The 23,601-nt window shown below is 43.0% G+C and overlaps 1 long non-coding RNA gene across 2 annotated transcripts; it reads right to left on the bottom strand.

Moving 5' to 3' along the window:
- Nucleotides 1–5,031: 5,031 nt before the first annotated feature.
- On the bottom strand, nt 5,032–10,057 carry LOC122092452. 2 transcript variants are annotated; one of them, XR_006144137.1, is made up of 6 exons: nt 9,926–10,057; nt 9,725–9,810; nt 7,358–7,699; nt 6,070–7,255; nt 5,569–5,820; nt 5,033–5,462 (listed from the first exon to the last, which is right to left on the bottom strand). It is a non-coding gene; the product is annotated as an uncharacterized LOC122092452 (long non-coding RNA). The 2 variants fall into 2 exon arrangements; XR_006144136.1 differs by having other exon boundaries at nt 5,032–5,462; nt 5,569–7,255.
- Nucleotides 10,058–23,601: the final 13,544 nt, after the last annotated feature.

Raw genomic sequence — 23,601 nt, 5'->3', positions numbered from 1 at the left:
GTTGTCTTTTCTTATTTCTGGGTTTAGGTGTAATTATGCTTCAGCGTCCTCTATAATTTCTAGCAATTTATATAAGTCATATGTACTTGGCTCTAGGCTCACGGTAAGGCCATCCAGAACCTTACCTTGAGCACTAGGGTTCTTCGCTCTGCTATTGACTTGTTCTTCTTCCTAGTGTATCACAGGTGCTGATCATCTCATTCTGGTATTGCTACATGGTGTATCAGAACTGGTCTAACCAGTCCCTGCTACTTGTTTCTTTGTTTTGAAAGTCCTTCAGGGATTCTCTTCTTGTGGTTTGCAGCAACCGATGCCGCTGTATCTACTATGCAACCCTAGTTGGAAAACATAAAAACTAGGGATTTCTTGTATGGAGTGTTGTTTTATGGATTTGTTCGTTTCACCTTGCGTGGATCACTGCTTCAACTTAAATCTATATTGACAACATTGAGTTACATGGATTAGATGAAGTATTCACCTGCAACATTGATTTCTTGGAGTTTTCCTTCTTCCGGCAGTGCTTTTTTAAGGTTCTCTCCCAGCAGCATCTCTTATATGGAAGTTTCTGCAGATTTGGTCTCTCTCTAATGGATGAATGATCATGTTGATATCCCGAACATCATCATAGATGGATTTATATGCTACAAATCTGATTCTGCACTTTCCTGGAAATCCAACACAAATCTGATGATCATTCTGCACTTTCTTGAAAACGCTTGTAAAATTAAGGGTTTTCAAGAAATAATTTTCACTTATTGGATTCTATTGAAATTTTGCAGTTATATTTTCTACAAATATCAACTACTGTACACCAATTTTCAGGGCAATCAGAGCCTCCTTTCTCCCGGCAGTTTCCAAGGTTTCCTTTTCTTTGCGATTACTCTTATGTCTACACCCTGCGGATGGAATCTTTTATGGTGTTGGCGGCAGGTCATTCCTTCCAGAAGATATTTTATATACTTATATCATTGTCTGATTATTGTAGACCGCTGGTCGAAGTATTTCTTTTGACCTGCGGTTGCATTATTACCTTCATATTCTGCAAATTGGGTATTGATTCCCAGTGAGCCAAGGCTATATGTTGGTGGCTTTTATGTGTGGTATTGTTGATGGTTATTCTCATCTTTTATGTAATGGGTGATTCGAACCCTCACTGGACTCTGCAAATGACCAGATTACATCTCTCAAACTCAATGGTGCCTCCTATTATCTGCTCCAGTACATCAATGCCAAGCAGAAGAAGGACTATTTGATTCATGACCCTCCAGCCTCTTGACTCTAAAGAGTACAAGGAATGGACGAGTGAGAATGATACTCTCCTTGTATGGTTATGGAATAGCATAGAGCCTTCTGTTGCAGCTAACGTTATGTTCTACACACTGCTAAAGGTGTCTGTCATGATCTCAAAGAAAGCTTCTCTCATGATAAAACATGTCTCAAGTGTATGATCTTTATGAAAAGTATTTCTCCTTCAGACAAAATGGTAAATATGTGAGTGATTATTAGAGTGCACTTTAGGGCATGTGGGAGGAGCTTAATATATATCAGCCCCTGTCTACCAACCTCGAAGTTATAAGATCTCAGCGTGTAGAATTCCTTGTGGCTAAATTTTTGTCTAGCTTAGATTCTGACTTGCATCCTATCAAAAGTAAGATCGGCATTTTGTCAAACTCAATGCATTGTGTCTCCCTTCTGCAAAAATCAGAACTTTCCTTCTCTTTGAAGGACAATTCAGGTGCTATGTTTCTAACAGTGGTGGTCGGGGTGATGATTTTCCTGGCAGAAGTCGAGGTTCAGGGGGAGGTCAAGGTCGTGGTGGCAACAGAGGCAGAGGACAACATCCTAACCAAGGCATACATCGATATACTTATTGTGGAAAGGTCAATCATACTGTTGGTACATGTCCTACATCCGAAGGGAGTCCTATAAGGGTGTCATCTTCTGATGCCAATCTTGCTTCTTCCTCTACAGGTAGTAGTTAGTCTGTCTGACCGTTACAAGATGACCTTGTAACTCAATTAAAAGGTCAATCATATTATTGATGCATGTTGTTCTACATCCAGAGGGTGTCCTATAATCATCTTCTAATGCCAATCTTGCTTCTACCTCTAGAAGTACTTTTGTCTCTCCATTATGAGATGACCTTGTAACTCAATTACTTAAACGTGTTCAACAGCTTCAGACAACTGCATCTACATCCACTGCTACAATTTCTCACTCGATTACTAGTGTGTTTCTTGCTTCCTCTTTCCCTACACCTTGGGTTATTAACTGCGGTGCCACATCTCATATGACTGATAAGTCAATGTATTCTCTTCTTTCTAATATAGACCAGTCACCGCTTCAGAGTCATACTTGCTGATGGTACCTGTAGTCAGTTACCTAAATCTTGTTGTGTTTCCCTTCCATCATTTTTTCCTTTAATTTCTGTACTCCATGTATCACATTTACCTTTAAATCTTCTTTCTGATAGTCATACTTGCTGGTTTCTCTATGTTTTTTCCCCAATCATTTTTGTTTAGGTTACCACCACGAGTGTTCGCATGTACATATTTTGTTCAATTTCTTCGCCCTGGTCTTGACAAATTGTCTCCTTGTGCCATAAAATGTATATTCCTTGAGTATACTTGTACACAAAAAGGTTATCGGTGTTATGACCCTGTCAAGCGTCAGCAGTTTGTAAGTGTTAACGTCACCTTCTTTGATGACATGACATAATTTTTCTGTGAGTGTCATATGTTGGAGATTTACCTCTTTAGTCCCCTTCTTGTTGTTATTATTCTTCTTACAGACTCAACTACAAATTTCCCAAGCTGGCTTCAATGGATCCAGTTGATCCTTCATTACCACCCTCTCAATCAGACTCTTTTCCTGAGGATTCTTCTACCTCCATTGACATGTTAGTTGCAATTGGTCTGACTAACTTCTTATTGGGCATCTGGCAGTGCTAGTCAAGGTTTCTAAGTGTGTTGTCATTGTTGGCAACAATTTTGAAGCCAATCAGGTGTTAGTGTGGCCAATGGTAGCCTATGTGGCAATGTTGAGGTGGCAGCATGACATAGAAGATGGTGAAGTGCCTAGAGGGTTGTGTGGTTTGGTCCATCATAGGGGCATTTTAGTCCTTTTAAAAGCAGTGTTAATGTGAACATAGTTATGGTGACATGACATGGATGAGGTGTACAGCATCCAAGGCAGCTCAAAGTGGCAGTGGATATGGCTGGTTTCAGATGGAATGGCATCAGGGGCAAAGTTATCAATTCAGAGGCTTGTGGCATCCAAGGAGCAGTTTGGTCTTTTTGGAATTTTAATGACGTGATAGAGCTTAGGTGGTAGGAAACTTGGGCCAACTCAGCCCACCTGGGCTAGCCAGGTAGGCCAACAAAGGGCCAGCAACAGCATGGCCCTAGGCTGTGGCACACATAGGCAGGCATCCATTAAGGGCAGGGCAACATAGTCACACGGCCTCAGGGCTCAAGACCATAGGCCATTGCATAGGCATGGCTAGCAGCTTGGGCACCCGCAACCACAACAGCAAGCCGAGGATGGCTTGTCACACGTGCGTGGGGCCAAGCCATGTCATGACAGGAACGGCACAAGTTTCGATTGCTCAAAATGGCTTAGGGGGCGTTTGGTTCGAATTATCCATCGAATCAAATTCCAAGGATTTAGGATTCTGGATCTAACTCATATGGATGAGTTTCTTTGGAATAATTTCCTTCTGGTAAAAAAACTATTTGGTTACCCTGATTCTGTCACTTGATTTTGAATGAAAAACTGTTTGGTTACCCTGATTTTGGCCATTGATTCTGAGTGTAAAACTGTTTGGTTAACTTTGAGTCTTTGAACCCATGTTCTGTTGGTTAAAAAAAAATCCAAAAAACAAAACCAAAAACTAAAATTTGTTCCACAAATGTACTTTATTTTTTATTTTTTTATTTTTTCTTTTTTTATGGAAAAATGTGAAAAAAAAAAGAGTGGAAATCATGAACTATCAAGTCTAATAGTGTAGTGTAGTAATTTATTTATTTTTTATTTTTTATTTTTCATTTTTTTGCAAATTGAAGAGGACAAAAGGAAGAAAATTATAAGGCATGATTGTATTGTAGTTCATGTAATCGAAATAGGTATCATGCATCTTAAAAAAGAATATCAGCCATCAAAGAAGGGATTTATGAAGAGTCTGCTAACAAGTGAATATTTTCTAACATTAGAAACTAACAATCGATCAAGGTTGATAAAGCCATTGCATAACATGATAAATTAATATCCGAAACCTCAAGGCCCTAAACTTATAATATACCATACCCTACTAAGTACAACCCCACATTTCATGACTTAAACAAAAAATAAATAAATAAATAAATAAAAATTACACGTCTAATTAGAAGTCTTCATATGGGCTGCTCGAAGTTCTACTGCAAATGGGTATTTTCTCTTCCTAATCGGGGGCTCAAGTTCACCTTTTCTTAGGCAATTAAAGTGTCTCCACCAGTGGCTACAAAAAACGGTTGCTTGTATTCATTCGACAGAATTACTAAGTCCAGATGACTAAAAAAGTTAGACAATTCCATTGAGCACCAAACAGCAGTACCCGATAGCAAAATAGAATAAACAAGGCTTGAGAAATCGATAGAACACTATAACCAGCAATTACTGGAGTTAGTTAACTCCCAAATTTAAAGCAAAGAATCCCCAATAATACTATAGTACTGATTTATATCACCAATCATATCTAAAATCAATTTAATAGAGAAAAGGGGATCAATACTGTATTACCACCGGTTGTATAAGAAGAAGTTTAACTGATGGACATCTCTAGTACTGATGGCCTTCAAACTTCAGTAGAGCAGCCCCCCATAGATGAGAAATAAATTCATAACTAAATAGAATCATGATCTGTTGGTAAGATCAACAGTAATTTCATATGCTTCAGATCTGAAAATTGCCCAAACCAGAGCATGATTTGGATTATGGAGATAGATCTGCTTCAAAGTGGGTAGAAACATTAGTCTCCAATGACTTATACAAGTAATATAGGTTCTTAGGATCAAATGAGAGCAGAAGCATGTAAAGGAATAATATAGTATTGAGTTCATCTAGGTACTAGTAAATGATAATGAAGTCTTTCTATCAAAAAAAAAAAAAAAAAAAGGATAATGAAGTCAATATCATTACAATGGCTTCGGCCTTTTCTTTTCTAAAAAATTCCAAAAAATCTCATCCTACATTTTTGTTTAAATGAAGCTTCTTGACTGCGTCAAGAACATCTCTCAGCATCCTCATATGGTCCTCCGATTCTTTTATTGCACCATTCAAGTATCCTTTGATATAGTCTGAGAAGGGGAAGGAGATGATGAAGTTGAGGTTTCCGAGCATAGTGACCTAGGTGGAGTCTGGTAAGTATGACAACTTCTGCTTGAATTTGATATCCATTCGAACATTCCACAACCTTTGTTTTCAACCTGTAAATAAAATATAATCATCTTATAAGAATATAAGGAAATAAACATTCAAATCTTAAACATCTGAAAAAAATAAAAATAAATAAAAAATTTAAGAAATTCATACCTCAATTGATTGTGGACAACACCAAAAATATCGACCATAATTTGCACTTGTCTTCACAGTTTTGACCTTACATTGACCGTTCCCACACTCACACATCTTAAGTTGGTCAACCCACATGAAGAAGGGGCAATTCATTGAACATTTAAAAAATTTCCTTCCAACATGTGACCCTGACTTAGAAGTGAAAATTGAGCAATCTTTCCCATAGAAATCATACTTTGCAATGGCACAAGCGGACACATTCAATGTCATCTGTAAGTTAACACAAACATTTTCAAGAGAGCAAATATGCATAGAAAATACTGTTAAGTACGCCCCTCATCTGAGTGTGATGGACAAATATGGGGTAATAAGAGAATAATTCTGAGGAGAGGATTCTTAAAACCAAAAAATAGGAGATTTCAATGGCACAAATTTTTTGCCTCCTAAACAGGAACTGAAAGTGATATACAGTGGTGAGAAAGAAAAGAAATAATAGAAAAAAATGTGATCAAGATTCACCTCCAAGGATCCTAATGAATCACTGAACAAAAGGCACTATGCCATCTTTCATTAATTATTTATAAATGCACTGGGCATCAGCACCTCATTGATCTTCCCAACATGAATTTGTATGCCCCATGGATGTTCAAAAAAACCTTTCATCCAAACCAGCTCCAAATAGAGATAAGATCTAGTCAACCAGTCCAATGAAATCTTCAATGCAAGTTGACAAGAACAAACAAAGCCATCATCGAGAGACCCAAAATAAAGGTTTAATCACTTTTGCAATTTCAGTCTAACATATGCAATGGAATTCCATAAATTAAAGACATTTTTATGGGGCATGACTATAGCAAGATGAATACTTGTCAGTGGACATCCACAAGAATAGATATTGATATAGTACAACTAATTCCCTATTTCTGCCATTCCAAAGAACCCAAAATATTATGACAAATAAGAATGAGGTTGTCCATACTTAAACCTTGAAATCATTCAAAGAGGAACATACAAAGAACCATTGTCTTAAGATTTCTTAAGACCATATTCAACCCATTGTCACAGACTTAACATAATATCAAGTTACATCAACCAAACACATCAAATTTCTATTCAAAAACCCATTGTTTTAGAATTCTTCTCACTTCCTATTGTTACCTCAATTCTTCTCAATCTCTGACAAGTACATCTCAACTAGATTTCGCCTATCTTCTACTCTTATTTCCATGAAGATAATGGTAGAATTCTTCTTGGCCTTGAACTTTTGTTGGAAATTGAAGTCTGGAATGGTATCAACAGCATCTATAATTGCTCTCCTAAATTCAGACTGAGATTCACTCATTACCATCTTTTCGATTGAGTTAGCAGTCGATTTCAATGGACTTACCACCTTTTCAGTTGCACGCTTCTTCCTCTTTTCTCTACCACTATTGATGGACCCATGAGGTCTTCCTAGAGAACGACTGGTACTACCAATGGGAGTGGAAGGAACACTTTCTTCAGGTTTAATAGGTTCATAGTCAACACCATCATTGTTCCCTATTCCCACAACCTGAGTACCAGTCACGTCCATCATAACTTCAATGGCAGCTTCAGAGGGGATTGTTGAATCATTCCCAGTTGCCATCTCTTTCCTTAGCAAAGCTCCAACTTCAAGGTGAATTGGGAGCACACTATGTTCCTTCCAGTACTTTTGTTCTTTTTTCTAGAAATATAAAAGACAATGTCAATGTTCTTATGTTTTAAGTAAGAAATAAAAAAAACACATAATTATATAGAAATTATAATTTAAAAAATTCCATTATACCCTATAGTCATTCCAGAAGTGTTGAGGAGCATCAAATCTCATATTAGATGCATTCCATCCCAACCCACTTTGCTTCTGTAGATCACCCAATGCTCTAAGCCTTTGCTTCTAAATCCGGAAGTGGTTTCTCACTTGTTCACAGTCGTACCTAGTGCAGAATTTCTCTTTCAGTTGGTTGGTAATTTCAATGAACCGCTCTTTTTTAGTCCATTATCTCCACTCTTACCACTCTTGTACTACTTCAATATACACTCCAACATGTAATGAGAAACGGCACTAGGCCATGAAACAATGTCGCGTGACCTACTATTAGAATCTCTTGTTGGTTCCATCACATCAAAACTAACAAAATACACCACAATACAATACAATGTGAGTGTATTTCATAAATACCAAGTAATAAAAACAATTACTAATTGGGAAATCCATAAACCTAGCATTGCAATTCAGTTAATAGTCCACATACATGCATCCCACAACATAAAATTTTAAACCAAGTATGTTTAAGTTGTACAGTCATCCCAAACCATGCAAAAAAAATTAAAATTTTCCACAACAGAAATACATTCCAAACAGAAGTTAATCAATAAAAAATATTTCAGCTCATAAATACTCAATATGAGTAGGGAAAATCATCAGTTGCCCAATCAGCCCACATCTGGTCAGCAATTTATTCTCGAAATAGATCCCAATCAGCATTCTCCTGCACATGATCCTCTCCATCAGAACTATCGTCTTCAACATCATCATTTACTTTGTGAAGGGTAGATTGGGTACTAGTGCTATCTTCTTCAGCCTCTTCATCCTCTTCATCAAGCCATCACTCTTCTTCTTCAACATATTCTGTGTAAGAATGTGGTTGTGCAACAACACACATGCCAACACAATTCTTTCTTGAGTCTTGAAAGGATATTCTACTTGGTTTTTTAAGATCTTGAATATTGAGTTCAGGAGGCCAAATGAACGTTCAATCACATTTCTTAATTGTGAATGTCTCAGGTTAAACAATTCCTTTTTATCACTTGGTGACTGATCATAATTTCTCCACTCTTTCAGATGGTATCAAATGTTTCGATATGGCTGCAAGAACCCCACTTGATTAGCATACCTAGCATCAACGAGATAATATTGACCTCATGGCACCACCAATTTCCCGTCACCGTCTCTATGCAATGCATTGTCTAAGATTCGAGCAGTTGATGCTGACCCTTCCCAACCAGAAAGAATGTAAGTATATTTCATGTTGAAGTCACAGGCACCAAGAATATTTTGGGAAATATCACCCTTCCTATCACGGAACCTCGGATGGTCGCTTGGATGCACCCACGCAGGGATATGTGATCCATCTATGGCTCTGATTGCAGTCCTTGAAATAAGGGTAAAATCTTCCTTCATTACTTGTTATTCGATGATGCGCTGTGATACTTGGAGGTTTCAATAGTATCAGATACAATTTAATGATTGCACCCAGTGCAAGGTTAAAGTACCGACTTACAGTCTCACCAGAATGTCCAAACTTATGTGCAATGACGTGGTTTTTAACATTATGTCCTATTGTATGTAGAAACATAACTAGTTGCTCATTCACTTGCACAGATTTGTTATCTCTCAATAGACCCCTCTCCTTAATCAAATGACTTAAACTGAAAAAAGTCCACTTGCTTAACCTTATTTGTTCTCGACTGGTTTTATCAGTGTGATGGATAATTCTCTCTGTCTCAATAATACCGCGTAGGGGTTCACAATGGTATGGCTCTTTGTTCAGATATTTTTTGATATACTGGTCTACTGCTATAAAACCAACAGTTGCAGCAAAGATTATGAATTTCCTTCGCCTCTTGTAGCCATCATCAAAATCTATTGTAAAAGTAAATCTACATTCAAATTAAACAAATAATAAATTACTGCTCATGATTAGTTAAAATGTTATTTTATAATTTTTTAATACAGGCACTCAAACTCATGATTAGTAAACTTCCAGTGTTTAGCAATCATAAAAGTGATATTGGGTAGAAAGATCCAATATTCAGTCACATATTTTTGTTCATTCAAGCAACATTCAATGAATAATTTCATAGCAAACAGAGCATCAATAGGAAAAGAATAGCAATAGAAAATCTACCTAATATGTAAATTCCCAAACTTTGATTCACAAATCACTATCAATCTTGAGGACAAACATAGCAACCACTTCCTTCCATAAACAAACAAAGCAACACCAAATCATGCGATTTTTCAACTTATTTGACAGCCATGGTCTAGGGATTTTGAGAAAAAAAATTAAAATGAACCAAACTCTTAGATAGCAGAGAATGGCACAAAGAAGGTGAGGAGGAAGAAGAGTTGAGAGAGAGTGCAGGGATTTACCTTCGGTTGTAGGTTCCAAAATCCATAGCCCCGACTAGTAATGTGAGCAAAGTCCAGCGACGTTCTACTAAGAGAATTTGTCAAACCTGAAACAACTATCAATGAACAAAAAAGAGGACCCCAGAAAAATTAGCCATACTCACATCAAGCAGATGGCACGGAGTAGATGATTTGAGAGAGGGTGAGAGTGCAGAGATTCACCTTCTTTCAAAACCGACCTCTATAGCCGCTCTTAGAAGAGGACGAGGAAGAAGAGTTGAGAAAGGGTGAGGCTTCGGTCGTTTTCAGAGCAACTAGGGCATGATTCTATGGTTTTTATATCAACCCTAAACACAAATAAAGAAGAATAAGAATCGAGAGCAAAGAAACCTGCATACAACAAAAACAAGTTATCCAAGAGAGGAGTAGAAGCAAAGGGGGGGGGGAAATAACTGTTATGTTATATCTGAAACTTAAAATCCCCAAATTAGGGTTTCAGATCTTTGATTGAAGAAGATAACGGACCATACCGCTAACTTTAGATGGATTTTGCACTACCCTCGGCAGCTGGTCTAAGCCAAATATGTAAACCTTACACAATGAAATAGAAACCTAAGAGGGAAACCCTAGATATAAAGGTAACAACATAAAAATTAGAAACATCTTCCATGCAAAGCGGGTAAATGTGTGACAAAAGAAAACACAGGTGAGAAGAAGAAGAAGCAGGGAAATCTCACCCCGCGTTTTCACTTTCACTGGAGAGCGTCGATCATCTTTCAGCGAATGAGAGTAAAGTGAGAGAAAAACCCGATAAAAGTTGATTCACCCTGATTCTCTACCTTTTATATGAACCCTAGAATCCCTGACTCCATTTCGAATTTACCTATTCAGGTTAATCCAATAGAGTCCTGGGTTTTAGTGTAAATGGGTGATTCAGTTGCACATGCTGACTCCGAATTAGTTGCCTTAAAACATGAACCAAACGATTTATTTTAAATAAGAACCTGAATCCCTGGAATCTGATCCGATAGATAATTTGAACCAAATGCCCCCTTAGTATTGGAATCACCAACACCTGTTCGACTTTTGCTTAAAAGGAGTGCAAAACCCCAGAGGTTTTGATGAATCAAAATGAATCTCAAGGGTTAATCATTCAATATTCAAAGTTGGATGCTCTTAAAAGAGAGAACCAAAATGCAGAGGGGGTTGGTAGCATTTTTTAAGAAATCTGGGTGAAGCCAGATCATTGTCCCAAATCATGCCAAGTATTCAAGATTGGTAATGTAATACCCTACTTTTTTAAACCCGGTCTGATTAAGCCGTTGAACCGATTTAACCATGCAGGAACCGAGCCAGAGGAAATTAGAGCAGGTTCCTTATGGGCTATGATGGCACGGGTGACCTTAAACACCGACTGGCTCGACAAGTCCGAGCCAGTGCCAGAAGAGACGGGAGTGCCCAAACCGTGTACGTGCACCTACCATAAGGCTATGTACGGATAAAATAGGTATTATATCCGTATTTTAAGGTATATACGTATGCTACATCGTATGCCTGGGGTGGGGTTCGCGCCGAGGTCCGAACCCGATCAAAATCCCAAGTTTTGGCTCTCAGGTGGGTAGGACAGGTGGGTGCACCCACCTGAGTGACCCATCCAAGTGCACTGTTCACTTATTAGGAATTATATATGAAGCTTTATGATTTTCTCTTCTTTCCATTTATTACCCCCGTACGTTGGTGAGAAAAGTAAAGAGGAGAGAGAAAAGAAAGGGAAGAAGAAAGGAAGAGAAGGAAGAGGAAGAAAAGAGGGATTTCAGCGGCGCCGAAGCTCGATCTTCCCATTCCGGTGCCGGGAGAGTGATCTTCAACTCTAGATCTACAGTTGGAGGTAAGAAAAGTTGGGTTTTGTGAACATTCACCATATCCAAGCTTTAAACCCTTGATTCGAGTATGGTTTCTTGAGATCTTGTAAATCCCCTTTGAAATGATGAATCTAAGGTTTAATAGATGATTTATGTGTTGATCGTGAAGGATTTGAAGAGATATTGACAAGGTGGAAAGAACATTGTGGGTTTGAAGCGATTTGAAGGGTTTGAAGTCATTCTTGAGCAAAGAAGGTAAGATGGTTCCCCTCACTTGAATCTAACCTAGATCTAGGTTAGAACCATCCTATAAGACCTTGAAGGTGTGAAGAATGGGTGGGGAAAAGCCCCATTTGATTCCCCAAAAAAATGGAGAAAATGGGGAAGAAACAGTGTCTTTTCCGCCAAGACCGGTGGGTACAACCGGTGGGCTCCTACCCGCCTGTGGGTACCCACCTGAGAAGGTAGGGGGGCCTTCGGGCCCAACCGGTGGCTACCACCGGTGGGTACAACCAGCGGGCCCCTACCCGCCGGTTCTAGCAAGGGGGTCCCTGGCCCAACCGGCGGGTACCACCGGCGGGTACTACCGGCGGGCCCCTACCCGCCGGTCCCAACCGGTGGGTAAGACCAGTGGGTAGACAGCCCACCTGTCTGACCCACCCGTGTGGCCCCGAAGGTGATCCTTATGTCCGATTGAACCCAAATCGGACGTGTGACCTTCTTTTGACGTTCTAAACACGATTTTGACATCGGATTTCATTAATTTTGATTCTAAATGGTGAAGTACTAACCCCGCTCAATTATGTTAGGTTCACCAAATCCTACCCGATTCGCTCCGGATCTCACCCGTACCGAACAGGAATCCTTGTACGCTACAAGTAAGTGGGGAGAGGACGTTTGGCCTTGTTTCAAGGCATTGTTTGGCATTCATTTAAATATATCTAATCTAGTCATGTCATCATGAATATGCTATGTAGATTAGTCATTCCTCTCATTGATATGTATATGTGCTATGTTTACTTTTCAAATGCCAATTGAATGAGATGTTTATATGTTGAATGTGGACATCATGGTGCATAATGCATTGATAGACTAGATTCCGTACTCGGCTTGGAAACGAATGCATTGGTGGCCCGTGGAATGGGATACGGTGGCACTATGCAATCGTACTATTGTCATATAAGAGCATGCGGTATTAGGATTCTCACCATCCCGTGCTACGACCCTTCCCAACAGGGGTTAAGGTGTTGGGTTACCATTTGGGGGGAAGCAGGGGTCGCGGTTGTCGGACACTGTGGCGGTTAGACATAACGCCCAGCGGGTCATGTAGGACAGCCGGCAACCCCGGTGGTACATTCAAGAGGGCCAATCGTACTGCTTTTAAATTGCTGGAGTCAGCACCTCTATTTTTAGTCATTTACATTTCTTTTGAGAGCCGGTGGATGGCATTGTCTTTACTTTTTCGAGTACTCACGGTGGGCCTTCTCCGACAGCCCTATGGGCATATCGCGGGAGGGAGTTCGCGGCTCGTACCCAGAGTATACGCGCACTGTGGTTGTAGTAGCACTAAAACTAAGGACTTAGTAATGTTGCTTAGGTGGATGTGATTTAAAATCTATAGCATGGCATGTAGTGCATATGGTGTGTTGTGATGTGTGGACTGTTGTGTGTGGTCCATCTTTCTACTTACTGAGCTAGTGAGCTCATCCCACGTGTACACCCCCTTTTTAGATGATTTTGCAGGTCATACATCTGAGGAGCATGGGGTGGGTCCCACGGTCGATTTTCCTGAAGAGGACTGGTGGACCCCTGAGGAGTTAGAGCACGGCGCCGACTGCTTGTGTGAGAGTTGTGCTGCGGGACAGCACTTCTGAGGCCGTGCTGAGCTCCACTTCTGAGGCCGAGCTGAGCTCTTCTATGTGAAGCCGAGCTGTGTACTCTGATGGTTTTGATGATTTCCTGTATATACTTGATAATTGAATTTTATTCTTTTTGTGTATATATCATGCCTTCGGGCCCAAATGTATATAATTATTGTATCACCATTCGGGTATCAAGTATATGGGATTTATTCACAGGTAAAACTTAGTCTTCCGCTGATCTGATGAACTTATGGTAGTTGTGCGTATGCTGTGGTGGAATACAGTATCTGATGATCCTGGCAGGTTTGGGTTAACCGGTGTTAACTCGGTCACCGCTCCGGTTCAGTGTGAACGGGGTGTGACAAACGGTGGTATCAGAGCCGTGATGCTCTGCTCCACTCACAGCATACCATTAGAATCCCGTAGACTCTATAATAGGAAAATGGGGTTGGGTAAAGATAAAAGCTTAAAGATTAAAAGTCAAAGAAAGAAAGTATAAAAATGGGGTTATATTATAAGTTGCATTCATGGCATGCGTGAGTATAGATAAAAGGTAATTAGATTGGAACTATAACCTATAAAGTACTATTTTGACGAAATTTTGGCAGCATAACGGCGTAAAATGGGATTTCCAAAAAACTTTTACACAAATACCTGATAAACGACAGATAATAAATATAACAAAGAGCACAGATAGCCAAATACATCACCACAAAACCACACAAGTACTCCACATATGAATTCACCACAAAAATGATCACTACCAAAGATATATTATTCCATAAATGAAACCAGTTACAATACAGATACAAAAATGAGAACAAATAAATAAATATACAATGTCTACAAAAAGGAGAAAACGGGTAAACAGCTAGTGTGGGCGAACCAAGCCCTCACTGGTCGTCGTCATCGTCGTCGATGATCACCACGTTCATCGGAGGCCTGGAGTTGACGTCGAGGTGGTGATCGTAATAATCGAACCTCGCGTTCACCAGCCATACCTCCCTCCGTAGCCGGCCAAAATCTACTGAGATAGCGTTGGCCATGGTGTCCAAGTCCTGACCCAGCCTAAGGAAGGAATCCTCCAAGGTGGTCTGCCTCTCCATAAGGCGTTCCTCCCTGGAGACAATCTCGTCCAGCCACCTCAGTATCTGAACCTGGCCATCCTGCAAGGCCCGCATGGAGGACGTCATGCCCTCAAAGTCGTAGGCACCACTCCCAGGTGGTGGGGCTGTAGCTCTAGAAGAACTAGGACCAGGACCTCTCGACTCCTAAGGCGCCTCCTCAGGGATGCTGCCACCCATCAGATCCTCCTCCTCGTCCTGAGGAACGTAGTCCTCATCCTCCTCACTGGACTCCTCTCCCATGGGGACATCCTCCATAGGGGCAGCCATCCTAACCCTACCTCTCTGAACTCCTGATCTCGGAGGTGAATCCATGAGGGTCTGGAGACCCATCCTCAGGAGGTTTCTCCGGTCGAACCTATCAGCCGGAGTCTTCCCCTCCTCACCGCTCAGATCCACCCCAAAGAACTCGAAGATCCTAGTGAGGATCCTGCCGTAAGGGAATCCTCCGTCCTCTGGGTGGGAAGTATGATGCTCCATCGTCCTAAGAATAATGTATGGGAGGCACAAGTGCTCACCGCCTCCCTCTGCGGCCGTGAAAATGCAGAATACGATGAAAGCCGCCATGAAACCCACCTGGTTCCGATGACCTCCTCTGGGGAGCAGGTTGAACTGGATCAACCGGGCGAATAGACGAACCTTAGGGTAGAAGGATGTCTCGGACTCTGGGCGACTGCTGCTGCTACAGATGGTCTCGTAGATGAAGTCCGGTGTCGCCAGGCTCATGAACGGTCCCTGAGGCCTACTCCTGGGGGGACTGTAGTATCGGTGTCCCGTCGCCGATATACCCAAGATACTGGCCAAGGTGCCCACCGTCAACTGGATGTCCACCCCCTTCACCAAGCTGCTGATGGTGAACTCCCCGTACGGATACGACACCTCTAGGTTACAATAGAACCGACGGACGAGCTGCTAGTAGCACGGTCGGTTTACATGAAGTATAGAGTCCCAGCCCAATACTGAGAACCTCTCCTGAAGCCTAGCCTTGTGGAAGTCCTCGACTACCACGGTCTTCTCCATCATCACTGACCCCTTCAGGAAGTTAGGCCAGTTGGCTGCTGCCTCTGCACTAAGAAAGTGCTCCTCATCATAGTCTGAAGGGTCAGACTGGGCAGGTGCGGGTCTCCCCATGCGAGGAGCTGAAGAGCTGGTCTCCGCACTCTTCCGCTTGGAAGCGGTGGTCTTACGTCGAGCGCCAGAGGAAGATGGTCCTTTGCCGGTGCGTGATGACATCCTGGCAATAAGAAAAGAAAGTAGGGATTAGTACAGGAAGGAAAATGACAACAGCATTAAAAAGGGGAAATCCAAAACCCAATTCATGCAAAACGGGAACGACAACAATCTAGGAACGATAGGAAACCTATGACATGAAGCACGGTAGGTTACGACGCATAGAAACATGCCAAAACAGTAGAATGACAGCAAAAGCAAAGAGCATAAATAAGACGAGGGAATTCAAGTCCAATGTGCAAATTCGAACATAATGGAGAATAGCTTGAAACCCTAGGTCTAGAGCAAAATGCCGTAGTAGCGAGATCATGAATGTGCAAGAACGTACCCAAATAGGCTATGGAATTCCAAGAATGCAAGTATGGGATGAAGAACCAAGGAAACCAATACAAAAGAGGGATTTTCATAGAATTACATGGGGATTCCAAGCATAATGGAGAATTCATGAGATCTAAAGCATATCTAGTGTAAATCAAATGGAATGCATCACAAAGGAGTCATCAATTGGAGAAAAAGAGTAAGAATTGAAGAAATCCCCAAATTTGGAAACTAGGGCACGAATTGGGGTTTTCTCCAAATGGAGAGATAAAATTCCTATAAACTACAAATGACCACAGTAGAAGCATCACAATCACATGGAAACACTATTCTATGGTGAAAATTTTGGAAAGACAACCTAAAGTGAAGCCTACACATGCATTTTACCCCAAATGGAAATTCTGGAAAAGAGAAGAAGAAGAAACTTACTTGAAGGAGAACGAGTTGACTCTTCTCTAAAGCGCCGAGTGGATGAGTGGACCCGCGAGTAGAAGCGCCGAGGAGACTTCCAAGATCGCCCAAGGGAGAAAGGAAGAAAGAGAAGGGAGATTGTGAGAGTGACAGGCAGAACAGGGTCTGTAGGGCCCTGTTCGTGTTTTTACACGGGCAAGACCGACGGATATAACCGGCGGGCCCCTACCCGCCGGTGCCACTCGCTGGTGTGAGGCATTAAGATCGGTGGGTATAACCGGCGGGCCCCTACCCGCCGGTGCCACCCACCGGTGTGAGGCATTAAGATCAGCGGGTATAACCGGCGGGCCCCTACCCACCGGTGCCACCTGCCGGTGTGAGGCAGTAGGACCGTCGGGTATGACCGGCGGGCCCCTACCCGCCAGTGCAGCCCACCGGTTGTGACAGTTGGGAAATTTTAAAAATTTTCCTTCTTTTCTTTTTCCCTTCTCTCCTCCTAGTATGATTTCATTGATTTTCATTATGGACATTCTTCCTATGATTAGCATGCTAGGGTCAAGTGGGACCATTGACATGTCTGTTGGGGACTTTGCCTGTATCTTGGAATTGAGCTGCGGTTATTTACAGGCTATCATACATTACAACACCTCATGTAATGGCATATGATTGTGTGCCGAAATCAATTTTACGGTGTTTAACCAATATGGTGTGTGATGTGTTCCAGGTACAGGGATACGATGGTACGTACTAGATCCGGTAGTAATGCCCGAGGTACCTCGCGGGGTCCTCGTTGGGTCGGTCGACCACAAAATCCGAGGAGGTCCCGCTCCGTGGGGCATACCTCACCTCCACTACCTCCAGAGACCCTTGGTCAGGGTGGGGCACATGGGGACCCACCTATGACTGCACTCCCGGACCCTCCACCGGTTATCACACCGGGAGATGTTGCTACTATAATCCATCAGTCCCAACAAGCTTTCCAGCAACAAATGCTTCAGCAACAGCAAGCATTTATGACTGCCATCCAGCAACAGTTGGACTTTTCTCAACCGGGTCAACCGCCCCGGGTACTCCCTCCACAGGACCCACCTGTAGGGTCGGGAACGGGACCACAAGTGGTGGGTACACCTCCAATCCCACCATTCGGTGTTCCTCAGCATGGGATGCCTCCTCCATGCTCCTACTATCCTGTCTATGCTCCTAACTTCCCGGCGACGAGTAATACGTCAAGGGTAGTGGAGTCATTCAAGAGGAACTTACCACCGGTATTCTCTAAGGTGGGGAGTGATCCTCTGGAACCGGATCAATGGATCCAAGAATTAGAGAAGATATTTGAGGTGCTTGAGTGCACGGATGCCCAGAAACTTATTTGTGCTGGGTTGCAACTCAAGAAAGAGGCAAATTCTTGGTGGCAAGCCTCCAAACCTATATTGATGGCTGCTCATCCAGAACCTACTTGGGAGCAGTTCAAGGAGTTGTTCTTGGATAACCATTATCCGCGCAGTTTCAGAGACCGAAAGGAGACTGAGTTCATGGCCTTAACTCAAGGAGGTAAGACTGTCCTTGAGTCCCAACAACAATTCGAGAGTTTGTTCCATTTTGCCCCAAGGCATATGCGAACAGCTGAAGAGAAGGCAGTAAGGTTCCTAAAAGGCCTAAAAGCATCTATTGGGTCTGTGCTTGAAGTCTTGGATTTGACCGAATATGGCCAGATTGTACAGAAGGCCAAGACCATGGAAGATAAGCAAAAGGGTGAACAGTCCCTCACTCCTGGACTGTGGAAGAGAACAAATCCATTCCCAGATGTGGGAAATTCGTCCAAAGCATACCGCGGATCATACAGTTCTGGGCCTATGTATAGGCAGCCCTATAGGCCATCTGGCTACCCTCCTAGGCCAGTTGGTGGTTCGGGTTCTACCTCTTTTCGCCCGAACACTAGTGTGGCACCTACAGCTCCAAGGCCACCTCGACCTCCATCTGCAGCGGGTCAAGTGCAGAGGGGCCCCGCTCCAGTTCCGATGTCTCAGATTCGTTGCTTCAACTGCCATTCCTATGGGCATTATGCGAAAGATTGTCGGGCCCGACCAGCCTTGCCCTCCAGTCAGCCCTCTGCGTACCGACCTCCCTTACCTCGAGGGAATCAACCGCAGGGAAGGATGTATGCCCTATCGGCCGAGGAAGCTGAGGCTAGTACAGAAGTAGTAGCAGGTACATTTTAAATTAAGAAATTCATTATGATTCATATTGATGACCTGCTGAAATTATATGCATTGTTATACTAGGTATCCTACCCATATCAGGCATACCAGCCTATGTTTTATTCGATTCAGGAGCTACTCATTCGTTCGCATCTAAGAGATTTGTGGAGAAACTTGGGATGTCACCCAGGATTTTAGACCATGGAATGATTGTTAGTATGCCTACTGGTAAAAGTGCACAGTTGAAGGAAGTGTATGGGCCGTGCCCAGTGGAGATTAGTGGGAAGAACTTTGATGCACAACTCATTAAGTTCAATATGCAGAATTTTGATGTTATATTGGGTATGGATTGGTTGTCGGCTCATCGAGCTAATATGATCTGTGCGGAAAGGCTGATTAAGGTGACAGATGACGAAGGGAAAGAGTGGGTATACCGAGCAGATACAATGAAAAGGGTGAGGAAGGTCCTTGTCTCCGCTATTCAAGCGGTAAAGTTGCTAGAAAGTGGATGTCAGGGTTTCATAGCCTCGGTACTCGATGTTGATGCAAGAGTTACACCTCTAGAAGAAGTAAAGGTGGTCAAAGAGTTTCCCGATGTTTTCCCAGATGATCTGATGCATTTACCACCCGATAGAGAGTTGGAGTTTGCCATAGACTTGACCCCTGGAGCAGCTCCAGTATCTAAGGCTCCATATAGGATGGCACCAGCTGAATTGAAGGAGTTGCAGAGGCAGTTGCAGGAATTATTAGAAAAGGGGTTTATTCGCCCGAGTGTTTCACCTTGGGGTGCCCTGGTGTTGTTTGTCAAGAAAAAGGATGGTAGTTTGTGTATGTGCATAGATTACCGGGAGTTGAATAAGCAAACCATTAAGAACCGGTATCCATTGCCACGCATTGATGATTTATTCGATCAGTTGCAAGGAGCCAGGGTATTTTCGAAGATAGACCTTCGGTCCGGCTATTATCAGCTCAAGATAAAGAGTAGTGATATACCCAAAACAGCATTTAGGACTCGATACGGTCATTATGAGTTCCTAGTGTTGTCCTTCGGGTTAACCAATGCACCGGCAGCATTCATGGATCTAATGAATCGAGTATTCCAGGATGTGCTCGACAAATGGGTAATTGTTTTTATTGACGATATCTTGATCTACTCGAGGACCGAGGAGGAGCACACTCAACACTTGAGAATGGTGTTACAGAGGTTGAGAGATCAACAGTTGTTTGCCAAGTACAGCAAGTGTGAATTCTGGCTTGAACAAGTTGGATTCCTGGGGCACGTAGTGTCTAAAGCCGGAATCGAAGTAGATCCTGCTAAGGTGAAAGCAGTAGTGGAATGGGAAAGCCCCAAGAATGTTACTGAAATTAGAAGCTTCTTGGGTTTGGCTGGATACTACCGGCGTTTCATCGAGAATTTTGCTCGGATCTCAGCACCAATGACCAAGTTGACTAAAAAGGGTGTGAAATTCGACTGGGCAGAGGAATGTGAGAAGAGCTTCCAAGAATTGAAAGAGAGGTTGGTGACTGCCCCTGTGCTGACTATTCCTGAAGGCACAGGTGGAATGACAGTCTTATACCGATGCTTCCAAAGTTGGTTTGGGTTGTGTTCTCATGCAACGCGGTAAGGTAATAGCGTATGCATCCCGACAACTAAAGGAATATGAGAAGAATTACCCCACTCATGACTTGGAACTAGCTGCAGTCATTTTTGCCCTTAAGATCTGGCGACATTATTTGTATGGGGAGAAGTGTGAGATATACAGTGATCACAAAAGCCTGAAGTACTTCTTCACCCAGAAGGATTTGAACATGAGACAGAGAAGATGGCTTGAACTCATGAAGGATTATGACTGCGATATTCAGTATCATCCCGGCAAGGCTAATGTAGTGGCAGATGCATTGAGTCGGAAGACACAGACTGTGTCGCTCTCATACTTAGCAGTCAGCTCACCACTTGTGCAAGAGGCGATGCTAATGGATGAAACCCTCTTGTATGAAGGGGCAACCTTAGAGCTTGAACCTCAACCAGAAAACCTTAAATGGTTGACGGTATCCTTATCGGCTCTACAGGTGCATCCGGCAATTAGGCAAGAGGTGATAATGAAGCAACCTTTGGATCCTGAATTGCAGCGGATTAGAGTTAAGGTTCAAGACCAAAAAATGAACGACCCAGATTTTACTTTAGCCAGTGATGGGGCATTGATGTTTCGAGACAGATTGTGTGAACCCGATGATTTGGATATACAAGATAAGATAGTGAGAGAAGCACATAGCTCCGAGTACTCACTCCACCCAGGAAGTACCAAAATGTACAAAGACCTCAAACAAAGTTACTGGTGGCCAAACATGAAAGTCACCATAGCTTTGTATGTGGCGACTTGTCTTACCTGCCATAAAGTGAAAGCTAAGAGGCATTGACCTTATGGTACCCTTCAGCCACTCCCAGTACCAGAATGGAAGTGGGAAAGGATTACAATGGACTTCGTCACCGGACTACCAAGTACACCTAAGGGAATGGATGCGATATGGGTGATTGTGGATCAGCTTACCAAGACTGCTCATTTCATTCCTATCAAGACCAAGTTCTCCATGACCAAACTAGCACAACTTTACATGGACAACATAGTGCGCTTACATGGAGTGCCAGTGAGCATTGTTTCAGATAGGGACCCAAGGTTCACTTCCAGATTTTGGAAAAGCTTACAGCGTGCCTTGGGATCGCAACTGAATTTGAGTACAGCTTTTCACCCACAGACGGATGGTCAGTCGGAGTGAACCATACAGATATTAGAAGACATGCTCAGGGCATGTGCAATGGAGATGAGTGGCAGTTGGGAAGAATATATACCTCTTATGGAGTTTGCATATAACAACAGTTACCAAGCCACAATTGGGATGGCTCCATATGAGGCGTTATATGGCAGAAAGTGCAGAACTCCTTTGTATTGGGATGAGGTAGGTGAACGTCGAATGTTAGGACCTGAGATGATACAAATGACTTGTGACAAAGTCGACGTTATTAGAGAACGGATTAAAGCAGCTCAGTCCCGTCAAAAGAGCTATGCGGACACCCGCAGGAAGTAGATTGAATTTCAGCCAGGAGAAAAGGTATTTCTCAAGATCTCTCCTACTAAAGGGTTTCAAAGGTTTCATAGAAAGGGGAAGTTGAGCCCAAGATACATTGGACCATTTGAGATCTTATCCCGGGTTGGCTCAGTAGCCTACATGCTTGCTCTGCCACCTTCGCTTGGGGATGTTCACAATGTATTCCATGTATCCATGCTAAAGAGATACGTGCATGATCCATCTCATGTACTACCCGTGGAACCAGAGTACCTAGAAGCTGATATGACCTATACAGAACAGCCAGCTGAAATTTTGGACCGGAAGGTGAAAACCCTTCGCAACCGCTCCATTTCCTATGTAAAGGTGCGATGGGCTGGTCACTCACTTGAAGAAGCATCTTGGGAGGTAGAAGAAGAAATGCGAGCCAAGTACCCTCATCTTTTCGATCAACCAGGTACGTAATTTCGAGGACGAAACTTTTCAGAAGGGGGGGTAATGTAATACCCCGCTTCTTAAACCCGGTCTGATTTCACGGTTGAACCGGTTTAACCATGCAGGAACTAGCCAGAGGAAATTAGAGCAGGTTCCTTATGGGCTATGATGGCACGGGTGACCTTAAACACCGGCTGGCCTGACAAGTCCGAGCCAGTGCCAGAAGAGACGGGAGTGCCCAAACCGTGTACGTGCACCTACCATAAGGCTATGTACGGATAAAATAGGTATTATATCCGTATTTTAAGGTATATACGTATGCTACATCGTATGCCTGGGGTGGGGTTCGAGCCGAGGTCCGAACCCGGTCAAAATCTCAAGTTTTGGCTCTCAGGTGGGTAGGACAGGTGGGTGCACCCACCTGAGTGACCCATCCAAGAGCACTGTTCACTTATTAGGAATTATATATATAAAGCTTTATGATTTTCTCTTCTTTCCATTTATTACCCCCGTACGTTGGTGAGAAAAGTAAAGAGGAGAGAGAAAAGAAAGGGAAGAAGAAAGGAAGAGAAGCAAGAGGAAGAAAAGGGGGATTTCAGCGGCGCCGAAGCTCGGTCTTCCCATTCCGGTGCCGGGAGAGTGATCTTCAACTCTAGATCTACAGTTGGAGGTAAGAAAAGTTGGGTTTTGTGAACATTCACCATATCCAAGCTTTAAACCCTTGATTCGAGTATGGTTTCTTGAGATCTTGTAAATCCCCTTTGAAATGATGAATCTAAGGTTTAATAGATGATTTATGTGTTGATCGTGAAGGATTTGAAGAGATATTGACAAGGTGGAAAGAACATTGTGGGTTTGAAGCGATTTGAAGGGTTTGAAGTCGTTCTTAAGCAAAGAAGGTAAGATGGTTTTCCCTCACTTGAATCTAACCTAGATCTAGGTTAGAACCATCCTATAGGACCTTGAAGGTGTGAAGAATGGGTGGGGAAAAGCCCCATTTGATTCCCCAAAGAATGGAGAAAATGGGGAAGAAACAGTGTCTTTTCCGCCAAGACCGGTGGGTACAACCGGTGGGCTCCTACCCGCCTGTGGGTACCCACCTGAGAAGGCAGGGGGGCCTTCGGGCCCAACCGGCGGGTACCACCGGCGGGTACAACCGGTGGGTACCTACCCGCCGGTCCTAGCAACGGGTACCACCGGCGGGTACAATCGGCGGGTACCACCGGCGGGTACAACCGGCGGGTACCTACCCGCCGGTCCTAGCAAGGGGGTCCCTGGCCCAACCGGCGGGTACCACCGGCGGGTACTACCGACGGGCCCCTACCCGCCTGTCCCAACTGGTGGGTAAGACCTGTGGGTAGATAGCCCACCTGTCTGACCCACCCGTGTGGCCCC

Source organism: Macadamia integrifolia, chromosome 10, assembly GCF_013358625.1.
Source record: "Macadamia integrifolia cultivar HAES 741 chromosome 10, SCU_Mint_v3, whole genome shotgun sequence".
NCBI lineage: Eukaryota > Viridiplantae > Streptophyta > Magnoliopsida > Proteales > Proteaceae > Macadamia > Macadamia integrifolia.
This window is presented reverse-complemented; position numbering and strand designations above follow the sequence as displayed.